This window comes from Pongo pygmaeus, chromosome 3 (genome assembly GCF_028885625.2).
Source record: "Pongo pygmaeus isolate AG05252 chromosome 3, NHGRI_mPonPyg2-v2.0_pri, whole genome shotgun sequence".
In the NCBI taxonomy this organism is placed as follows: domain Eukaryota; kingdom Metazoa; phylum Chordata; class Mammalia; order Primates; family Hominidae; genus Pongo; species Pongo pygmaeus.
Window position 1 is genome coordinate 152,239,287 of NC_072376.2, and position 12,165 is coordinate 152,251,451.

Sequence of the window (12,165 nt, forward strand, 5' to 3'; positions counted from 1 at the left end):
CATGTAAAATAGAATAAATGTACTAAAAATTATTGAATTGTACACTTGAAACAGTGAACTATATATAATATGTAAAATAAGCCTCAACAAAGTTGTTAAAAAACAAGAAATGTGCCGGGCACAGTGGCTCACACCTGTAATCCCAGCACTTTGGGAGGCCAAGGCAGGTGGATCACCTGAGGTCAGGAGTTTGAGACCAGCCTCAACATGGAGAAATCCCATCTCTACTAAAAATACAAAAAATTAGCTGGGCGTGGTGGCGGGCACCTGTAGTCCCAGCTACTCGGGAGGCTGAGGCAGGAGAATTGCTTGAACCCGGGAGGCGGAGGTTGCAGTGAGCCGAGATTGCACCATTGCACTCCAGCCTGGGCAACAAGAGTAAAACTCCGTCTCAAAAAAAAACACAAAAAAACAAAAAAACAAGAAACGTATTATTCTTTGACTCAAACAAAAACCTATTTATTCAAAAAGTTTGAAAATATGTTTAATAGATACATAAAACTGTCTAGAGGGATAACAGTGACTAACTCAGGAATGCTGTTGTGGGGGAAACTGGGAAAATTTTTATACTATATGTCTTTCTACATGATTATTTTGACGATAAAGAAAAATTTTAAAATGTAATAAAAAACTAATTTTTAATAGATGGGAAATTAAGATGTGTAAAAGGCAATGAGATTTATAGGTATTACCTTTGGATGGTAGAATATGGCTTATATTTTTTGTCTTTCTAGGTTTCTTTCTTTTCCAATTTAATGTATTTTTTTACTTTTAAATTTTTAAATTGACACATAATAATTACATACTTACGGGATACATAGTGATGTTGTGACACATATGTGTATAGCGATCAGATCAGCGTAGTTAGCATATCATCTCAAACACTTATAATTTCGTGTTGGAACATTCAATACCCTCCAGCTAGCTACTTGAAACTGTATAATATATAACTATTAACTATAGTCATCCTACAGCGCTACAGGAAAATACGGAAGGCTTCACGAATTTGCATGTCATTCATGCTAATCTTCTCTGTATCATTCCGATTTTAGTGTTTGTGCTGCTGAAGTGAGTACATTTGCCAATTTAAAAATGATTATATATTACTTTTCCAACAAAAACTGAATGGGTTTAATTTAAAATAAAAGGCCAGGAAACATCTGAAGGTATTTGTTTTCTTTTTTGTTTGAAACAGTCTCGCTCTGTCACCCAGGCTGGAGTGCAGTGGCACAATCATGGCTCACTGCAGCCTCGACTTCCCAGGCTCAAGCAATCCTCCCACCTTAGCCTCCCCAGTAGCTGGGATTACAGGTGCCCACCACAAAGCCCCGTTAATTTTTGTATTTTTTGTACAGGTTTTCATCATGTTGCCCAGGCTGGTCTCGAACTCTTAGGCTTAAGTGATCTGCCTACCTTGACCTCCCGAAGTATTGGGATTACAGGCATGAGCTACCACGCCCAGCCTTGAATCTTTTTTTTTTTTTGAGACGGAGTCTTGCCTTGTATCATTTTTATTTATTTTTTATTTTTTATTTTTGAGACAGAGTCCCTCTCTGTTGCCAGACTGGAGTGCAGTGGCGCAATCTCGGCTCACTACAACCTCCGACTCCCTGGTTCAAGTGATTCTCCTGCCTCAGCCTCCTGAGTAGCTGGGATTACAGGCGCGCGCCACCAGGCCCAGCTAATTTTTTTGTATTTTGAGTAGAGACAGGGTTTCACCATGTTGGCCAGGATGGTCTAGATCTCCTGACCTCGTGATCTGCCCGCCTCGGCCTCCCAAAGTGCTGGGATTACAGGCATGAGCCACCGCGCCCGGCCTGTATCATTTTTAAAAAGTCAACTTTAGCATAATATTTATGGTATTTCATAGATAACAGAACTTTTTTTTGTTTGTTTTTGAGGGGGAGTCTTGATTTGTCACCCAGGCTGGAGTGCAGTGGTGAGATCTCAGCTCACTGCAACCTGCGCCTCGCAGGTTCAAGCGATTCTTTTGCCTCAGCCTCCAGAGTAGCTGGACTACATGCACCACCACACATGGCTAATTTTTGTATTTTTAGTAGAAACTGGGTTTCACCATGTTGCCCAGGCTGGTCTCTAATTCCTGAGCTCAAAGGGATCCCCCTGCCTCGGCCTCACAGGTGTGAGCCACCTGCCCAGCCAACAATAGGACCTTTTTTTTTTTTTTTAGCTCAAGAAAGACCTGTGGCTTAGACACTTAAAACAAAAAGAAGTAACATCTACTGGCCTTTAATTTTGAATGCAGTCTAGTGAAGCTGGAGGGTATTTCTTTCCTTCTTTTTTTTTTTCTGAGACAGGATCTCACTCTGTTCCCCAAGCTGGAGTGCAGTGGTCTGATCACAGCTCACTGTAGCCTCAACCTCCCAAGCTCAAGCGATCCTCCCACCTCAGCTTCTGGAGTAGCTGGGACTATAGGTGCGTGCCAACACGCCCGGTTAAGTTTTTGCATTTCTTGTAGAGATGGGGTTTTGCCATATTGCCCAGGCTGATCTCGAACTCCTGGGCTCAAGTGATTCACCCACCTGGGCCTCTCAAAGTGCTGGGATTGCAGGCATGAGCCACTGCACCCAGCCAGATATTTCTTTTCTGATTTTCATTTGCATCTACAAATTTATATAGGATGGGAGGGAAAAAAATTCATGAGATTAGAAATTGGGATCTTTCTTTTAAGATTCAAGTTCATCAGCACATATCTGATGACAAATGTGGCCATAGAGAGCCTGGTAGGAACAAGACAGTTAAAATGATAATGGGGGTGGAGTAGGGGTGAAATACCCAACAGGAAATTTACTATAAGGGCGGAGCTATCTGAATGGATGACCCAGACCTTTCTGCAGGACCTGAATCATTGAAGGCAGATGTTATCTTGAGGTGCAATGTGTAGTTGAACTAGAAATTTCTCCCTACTTAGATACGATACAACGTCTTGAAGAAAATGTCTGTATTTGAAGAGTTTGAAGTGCTGTACTGAGAAAGCCACTTCTAAGAGTGACACTGGAGCAAGTACCCGGAAGAAACACTGAGCCCCAGCTGCACTGGCAGAGACCTGTTTCAGTTGCCCTAGAAACAAAGAGCAGAGCACCAGTGTTAAGGAAGGAGGGTGCCCAGCGCAGTGGCTCACGCCTGTAATCCCAGCACTTTGGGAGGCCGAGGCAGGTGGATCACAAGGTCAGGAGTTTGAGACCATCCTGGCTAACACACTGAAACCCCGTCTCTACTAAAAATACAAAAAATTAGCCAGGTGTGGTGGCGGGTGCCTGTAGTCCCAGCTACTCGGGAGGCTGAGGCAGGAGGATGGCGTGAACCCAGGAGGCGGAGCTTGCAGTGAGCCGAGATTGGTCCACTGCATTCCAGCCTGGGTGACAGAGCGAGACTCCATCTCAAAAAAAAAAAAAAAAAAAAGTAAGAGAAAAAAGGAAGGAGAGTGTCCGTGTTCTTGGCATCTTGAACAAAGAACTGGGCAAAGTGCACAAAACAAGGAAGAAATGAAGGATTTATTGAAAATGAAAGTACACTACACAGTGTGGGAGGAGGCCCGAGCATAGGGGCTCAAGGGCCCCATTACAGAATTTTTGGGAGTTGAAATACCCTCTACTTGGGGTACACCCTATGTAAATGGAGAGGATGAAGTAAAGTTACAAAGTCTTCTACTTGGCCTACGCTCTACGGAGAGGATATTTCCTGTCATAGCTGAAGTGTGAATGGGCCTTATGTTCCCTGCCTCCAGACCTTGTTTTCCTGCCTCATCTCCCCACTAAGAGATGTGATCCTCATAAATCTTTATAGGAAGCAGAGAGACGGGCGGTCTTTTTTCTGTAAGTGCTTCATGCTGACTTGGGGCACAGTCCCTACCTATTGGGGATCACAGAACTCTCGCCCTGTTCTGTCTAGTAGAGACAGGGTAGCTTCCTGATGACCAGGGGTGGTGTCTTCACCTGGAACTGGCTGGAACCTTTGTTGCATGATCATCTGGAGCTTGATGGTCTCTAGGCAAGAGGAAATGAATTTGGTTAAAAGATTTAATGGGAACCTCAATGGGTAGATACCCATGCTGTCAAGAATGTTTGTTACAGACATCTGCAGAAGAAAAGACAAAACCTGATCTGTTCTAGGATTCATGTGTTTCCTTAAAGTCTTAGCACAACCAACTTTATTTTGGTTTGGTCTGTTGGGGCCTAGTGCATGAGCTTAGTCCAAAATGATGGCCTCCCAGAATTTTGTTTACCAAAATTCCCCCTTCTCACCTAAGTGAAGAATGTGACCAAAAGTTAAGACCTTAGTGCCACTCTCAGTTACCATCATTTTGTGTTTCCAGTCGCAGCATGTCATTTGTAGGTTACAGTGTCCTCATGGTTGCACATTTCTTTCAGCTCCAGTTACTCCAATTGAAGAGAGACCATATGACATTCTAGAGACAGCTGCATGCAGCATTTAAAACCTTTGAGAGAAAACAGCTCACCGGGGAGACTATTATTATGACTATTGGGAGGATAATAGCAAGAGTTTGGAGTATGCTCCTTACCCAACGTCCCCCAAAAACCAAACCTCCTAAAATCAAATAGATCAAAGAATGAGCTAAAGAGTTTACTCACTTAACTAGGCAGTCTCTTTGTTAATCCCCTACCACTGAATTTTTATAATCTTCATTTGATGTATTTCTCCATAGGCCAAAAGTGCCAGCAGCTGCAGATACTTCCTTGTTCAGCCAATTCTATGGTAACTTTCACAAAATAATTTAAAGTTTATTGTGTAACTGTAGCCTTTACAGTAGAATTTGCTACAGAGCCTATCATGAGGGATACATTTCTTTTTTTTTTTTTTTTTTTTTTTTGAGACAGAGTTTCACTCTACTGCCCAGGCTGGAGTGCAGTGGCACAATGATCTTGGCTCACTGCAACCTCTGCCTCCCCAGTTCAAGTGATTCTCCTGCCTCAGCCTCCCGAGTAGCTGAGATTACAGGCATCCACCACCACGCCCGGCTAATTTTTGTATTTTTAGTACAGATGGGGTTTCACCATATTGGCCAGGCTGGTCTTTAACCCCTGACCTCAGCCTCGCAAAGTGCTGGGATTACAGGCATGAGCCACCGCACCCGGCCTGAGGAATGTATCTCTAATCATTGCTTCTTTTACTTTAAACCACGGAAAAAGCACCTAACGAATGATGCCCTTTTAGAAGAGTGAAGGCCTCCTGGCAGTGTTTTCTTTAACCCATGATGTGGGTTAAGAGGAATGAATAAATGTTTTATTTTTGACTGATTATGAGGCAACATATGTATCATTAAAGTTTCTTACCTACATTGGGCCTTCATCTTTTATCTATCAAAGTACAAGGGTATCCATGTATAAGGCTGGCTGCAAACTCCTTCACAATAAAAGTACACCACATTAATGCACATAACAGATCCCTTTTCTACTTCTATTGTTTATAGAGGCATAAGAAAAAATATTCAAAGATAAGAGTTTCATGAAGTAGAAGTCTTAATCTGTGAATTAGGGAAAAACTGTTCATATCAAGGATGTCATCTGCTTCTGGGGAGACATTTCCCTGGTCAGCTTTACCTCAAGTGTTCCAATGGATGCATAGCTCCAAAAGTGTGGGGGGACCCAGGACCCTTCTCAGTTGTGAGACCATAAACCCAAAGCCCAAGGTTCTGAAGTTTTGTTGTAGTGTGGATGACAAGGACAGTCTTTCTCTGATGTTTCCAGAAGATCCAAACCATAAAAAAGCTTTTTTTTCACCTGGTGAAAATACACTGTAGCATAATAGTCTACTGTTATAACATCAGCCCTCTTGCATGGGAAAGCTTTTATACAACCAGAAAACATACATTGAAAATAACAATTGAATGAAATCCCTTTATAAAATGTTTAAATGGCCCACCAGGTGACCAAATGTACGTGAAACTTTATCTTCCCAGGAATATGGAACCACGCTTTGGTTATAAAATGTTTTAAACAATTTCAGTATCAGCTGGTTTAATATGAAAATCTGACAGTATTTTCTTGGTATTTAATTAATTTTTGTTCTACTCGGGTTAGTAGCTTTATACAAGGAAATTTGGTTATTTCTGTGGTTTACAATAACAATTTAATAACCATAATTATAATTGATAGCACATACTACTTTAGAAATCCCATATAATTTTGGAACATATATTAGTAATATTCACAAAAATAAAACCTAAAGAAGACTGAACATCATTTTGGCAATCCCATGTACCTAACATGTCAGAAAATCCTGTTTACCTCTTTTCTGAATGTTTTCACGACCCTCTTATCCATCCAAAAAGTCAGGGATTAGGAAAGACAACTTTGAAACTGAAGTTTGATTTTAGAATTCCAGATTACCATAAATTATTTATTTTGCCAAAGTGACTCAAAAATTTAAAACTAGTAAAAACCTTTTATAACCTTTTACAAAAAAAAAAAAAGCCACATTCAGCTGTTCTTACACATCTTGCAGGTAAAACTGTTTCTTTTTTTTTTTTTTTTTTGAGACGGAGTCTCGCTCTGTTGCCCAGGCTGGAGTGCAGTGGCGCTATCTCGGCTCACTGCAAGCTCCACCTCCCGGGTTCACGCTATTCTCCTGCCTCAGCCTCCCGAGTAGCTGAGACTACAGGCGCCCGCCACCACGCCCGGCTAATTTTTTTGTATTTTTAGTAGAGACAGGGTTTCACCGTGTTAGCCAGGATGGTCTCGATCTCCTGACCTCGTGATCTGCCCTCCTCGGCCTCCCAAAGTGCTGGGATTACAGGCAGGAGCCACCGCACCCAGCCTGTAAAACTGTTTCTAGTAGTCTTAATTGCATGTTACAGTGGCAACTCTTAGCAATTTTAACTTTAATGTAAAACCTGGTAAGTTATGTTCTGATAAGATTTGACTATTTTCAGCATAGCTAGGAGCGTGGCCAACTCCACACACCCCCAGCCCTTACCTAGCTGGAAAGCAGGCAAGTTAAACAATTTTCAAAAGCCAAAGAAGCAATTTATGACCTTAAAGCATTTAGCAAACCTAATATTTGAATATAACTTAGACCACATGTTTACATTTTGAAGATATTGTATTTTACCAATAATCTTTAAAACCATCTTTATTTCCCAAAGATTTCTAAAGTCATGTGAACTAAAAGGCATTACACTTTCTAGTTTTCTGACAAAATATTTGATTTAAGCTCTTCTTCTTATTAAACCAATTAATTGAAAACTTTACACAGGAGATAAACAGTGACTTTTACCTTATATTTAACTAGTTTGCACAGAGAGAAGGAGACCAGAGAGAGACTGACTGGTAAGAAATTCTTACCCTTTTGCCAGCATGCCAGGTTTCTGGGTTCTCTCTCCCTGAGCAGCCCTGGCGACCCTGCTTGACCGTATGCAAAGAGACACATTGCTATGAATTAAGAATATTCATAGATAGTTTACAAATTTTGGAGAAACTAAAAAGAGAGAAATATGACTCAAATTCTATTTGTGAGAGTATATTCAACAAACTTAAAACATCCAAAACATTAGTTGAAGGATAGAAAGCTGGTGTGCTCCATTAATTCCTGCAGGCCCGACAAAGGTAGCTTGGGAATTCCAGATAAATGGAACTAATGATGACTTGCTAGAAATGCATAGGAAACAAAATAACTATTCACAGAACCAAAGGAAAGCCTTCCACTAGAAACTAAAAAGCATCATGGTTTTATATATATTGATACACAACCAGTCAGAGGTGAATAAGCAGCAAATGAACAGGCCGGGCGCGGTGGCTCATGCCTGTAATCCTAGCACTTTGGGAGGCTGACGCGGGCGGATCATGAGGTCAGGAGTTTGAGACTAGCCTGGCCAACATAATGAAACCCCATCTCTACTAAAAATACAAAAAAAAAAAATTAACTGGGCATGGTGGTGGGCACCTGTAATCCCAGCTACTTGGGAGGCTGAGGCAGGAGAATCGCTTGAACCTGGGAGGCAGAGGTTGCAGTGAGCCAAGATCGTGCCACTGTACTCCAGCCAGGGTGACAGTGCGAGACTCTGTCTCAAAAAAAAAAAAAAAAAAAGAAGAAGTAAAAACAAACAGGAAACCAACCTTAAATTTTCCTACTCAATTTACCTTAGAGGTTACAGTGCTACCTAGGGCCCCAAAAAATCCACATAATGAATATTTTGCTCCTGATACACAAATATTTTATACATTCTGTGAAATCAAGAAATCCACTTTAGGCACATGACCAATAAGTACTCTAGGCACTATCCACACAAAACAGTAAACATAGTGTGAAGCAATGCAAGCATGTATGTGAAATTTGGCTTTACACTAAATCCAGTTTCATGCTTAACTATATTAAAAAAAGAATTGCCGGCTGGGCTTGGTGGCTCACGCCTGTAATCCCAGCACTTTGAGAGGCAGAGGCAGGTGAATCACCTGAGGTCAGGAGTTCGAGACCAGCCTGGCTAACATGGTGAAACTCTGTTTCTACTAAAAATACAAAAAATTAGCTGGGCGTGGTAGCGAGTGCGTGTAATCCTAGCTACTCGGGAGGCTGAGGCAGGGGAATCGCTTGAACCTGGGAGGCAGAGATTGCAGTGAGATCACGCCATTGCACTCCAGCTTGGGTAACAAGAGTGGAACTCTGTCTCAAATAGAAGAAAAAAAAAAAAGAATTGCCAAACTGCCAATGCATTTTTTTTATAATACTTCTTATTTGACTTTAATCAAGACTAAGAGCTTTAACTATGAAAATGTTAAATAGCCAAATGTCTCCAATTTTTTATCAGGTTTTAAAGAATATTTTATTATTTAAACTTTTTCCACATCTTTCTCCCCTACTTAACGGCTTCTTACTACATTGTTTCATAAATAACCTTTGCAGATCTGTAATTTGAACTAACTTTTAGATAACTTCTGAATTAGACAAAATTATTATTTTTTCCACTAATAACCGATTCTGGCACATATTGTATACAGAATTACGTGTTAACTAGAATTTTTATCCTTAGTAACCTAAAACTTTAGTGAAACCCTAAAAATCAAGAAATCCTGAACTATCAGATATGGACATTTGCAGATAAGAACAATTCCACAATTTCAGAAACATATTCCTATATTACAACCCTTTCTTAATTGGAAATGACTCAGATATTAAATAAGCATTGTTAGAAATACAAAATATGTTAGAAATAGATAATCAGTGCCACAAAGAAAAGTCAGCAGAGAGACAAAAGGTCTCTCAGCAAGGCAATCTTTACTTTCTGCAGAAAGGGTGCTCAATCACAGATGGAATAATGGCGAGAGCACACATGAACAAAGGAAAAGCAAGCATATTTATCCCTTATGCATTTGGGTCGACCTTACTGCTGTGCCCTGCATCCACTGACTGGAGCGGGACCTCACACTCTTAAACTGGTACCCGATTTGCTAATAGCTAAAACTTTCCTAAATAGGTAAGTGCAGGGAAGAACAAAGAAGTCGCTTACGAAAGGTTTAAGGAAGCAATAACAATTCCAAATAAGGAAGGGGCATAGGCTGTGAGCCGGAACGTGACTCTGAGCATGTCCAACAGTTGCGTAGGATAGGGCTTAACAAGAGTTATTAGCACAAAGCAAGGATGCTTGAAGAAAGTTAGTCTTTAAAAGAAACTATTATTTCTAACACTTATGATTTATGCTTTAACAAGAAGAGGAACTTTGAAGAGGAAACTTTTTACTTTCCACAAGCATTAAAAATAACTTTAAGATTTTAATTTATGGGCTTGGCGCGGTGGCTCACACCTGTAATCCCAGCACTTGGGGAGGCTGAGGCGGGCCGATCACGAGGTCAGGAGATCTAGACCATCCTGGCCAACATGGTGAAACCCTGTCTCTACTAAAAATACAAAAATTAGCTGGGCATGGTGGTGTGTGCCTATAATCCCAGCTACTCAGGAGGCTGAGACAAGAGAATCGCTTGAACCAGGGAGTCGGAGGTTGCGGTGAGCCGAGAGCATGATACTGCACTCCAGCCTGGCGACAGAGTGAGACTCCATCTCAAAAAAAAGATTTTAATTCACACAAAAAGTCTACCTAAAACATTTATCCCATTCACTGTACTTTATTTTTTACTGTTAACAGGGGAGACGTGAGACATCAATCAACATATGTAAAATGAACATTGGTTTGGACTCTGAGGTGAGGAGGGAGCTTGGGGGCTTTCAGATCACAGGCAGGTGGGAGGCAAACAGTTGCATTCTCCTGAGTTCCTGATTAGCCCTTCCCAAGGAAGCAATCAGATATGCATTTATCTCAGTGAGACTGAATAGAATGGGAGGCAGGCTCGCCCCAAGCAGCTCCCAGCTTGAATTAACACTGACATTTTAAAATATCTAGCAAAGACAAACATAAAATTCAGACAAAATGTATGCTGACAATTCTGAAGGCATTTCTATTTTTATTCCACCAATAACTTTAAAGCTAGCTTGTTTATTAAAGTTATACTTTGTTTGTTTGTTTGTTTGTTTATTTTGAGAGAGAGTCTTGCTCTGTCACCCAGGCTGGAGTGCAGTGGTGCCATCTCAGCTCACTGCCAGCTCCGCCTCCCGGGTTCATGCCATTCTCCTGCCTCAGCCTCCCCAGCAGCTCGGACACAGTTGCACGCCACCATGCCCGGCTAATTTTTTTTGTACTTTTAGTAGAGACGGGGTTTCACCATGTTAGCCAGGATGGTCTCGATCTCTTGACCTCGTGATCCGCCCACCTCGGCCTCCCAAAGTGCTGGGATTACAGGAGTGAGCCACCGCGCCCGGCCTAAAGTTATACTTTAAATCATGTGAACTTGAAAATTGCTTAGACCTATTTACTTAATTTATAAGTGCTTTTTTACTTATAAGCCAATTTTGGTAGACACAACATATAACAATAAGTGTACATACAAATAAACACATCTAGACATGCATACACACACATAAATGAAGATCCAGTAGCTTGGAACCTTAGCTATGAGATAGCAATACCAGCTTGCCCCAATAGATAATCCAGTGAAGGCTGTGAACCAAAATTTCAGTTAAAGCAGTTTCCATGGCAGCTTGATTTTTAAAGATCAAACCTTCCCAGACTCCAAAGAGCACTGGGGCCAAACCCTACCAAAGGAGGGTGTCACACATTAACCAGGCTCCCTGCTTAGAACCGCAGCACAAAAGCCTGGATACATGCAATGCCATTCCACTTTCCCTTTAGACAGTAAACTCCAGATTCCAAACAATGTTTGGGCCAGACAGCATTGCAATTGCGAGAGAAAATTCTAAGGAGGATTTAGTACTAGACCTCAGAGCCTCTGCTAAGAGCATCCCCTTTGAGCAGGTTGAGGTCCACAGGACCCACGGAGCATCCTCCTGTGGGGTCCAATCTTAGAGTGTCAGATGTCTGCGACCTTAGGTGGGCACTGGTACCACGTGCAGGTTTTCCCCTCCAAGGCCTACCTCCTAGTATGAACCTTATAAGAATAGCCATGAACTCTAATGAGAACAGGATGCCAGGTGGGCTTTTTGTCTTTAGCCAGGTAAGTACGTAAGGGAAGAACTTAGTATAAGAAAAGAAAGTTTAAGTCCCCTGAAACACGTGCGAGTTTGCTCTGAGCTGCAGGGATCAGGGACCGCCTGGATCCCCTTCCCCCTTCTGGGCAGTGCAATTATAAACCGCCGCTGAAAGACTGAAAAGAAAGAAAGGAAAAAAAGAAAAGAAAAAACACCCAGATTCCTTAAGCGAACTGTAAAAAGACCCTGTTCCCTTAAGCGAATCATGCAATGGCAGTTAGGCCATCCTCAACATGGAAGCCCCTCAGTTTCACTGACCACGGCCAGAAACCTGCAGCTGCCTCCATGTTTAGGCGCTGCCCACCAGGTGTCCCCAGTTGGAAAGGAAAAGAGAGAGAGCACGCCCCTGTATGGAGCAGAAAGGAAAGGGAGTAAAATGAATCCCAAACTTTTCCGCTTACCTCTTCCTCCTGTCTGATTCGCCGAAATGTTAATGGTGGAGAGTGTCCCGGTTCTTGGCTTCCTGAACAAAGAATTGGACAAAACGCACAAACAAAGGAAGGAAGGAATGAAGGGTTTTATTGAAAACGAAAGTACACGCCATGGTGTGGGAGCGGGCCTGAGCATAGAGTCTCAAAGTCCCTGTTGCAGAAT

General features: G+C 41.8%; 1 pseudogene; it reads right to left on the reverse strand.

Moving 5' to 3' along the window:
• Positions 1–982: 982 nt before the first annotated feature.
• Positions 983–1,076, reverse strand: LOC129035931 (U6 spliceosomal RNA; annotated as a pseudogene).
• Between the last annotated feature and the right edge of the window lie 11,089 nt (positions 1,077–12,165).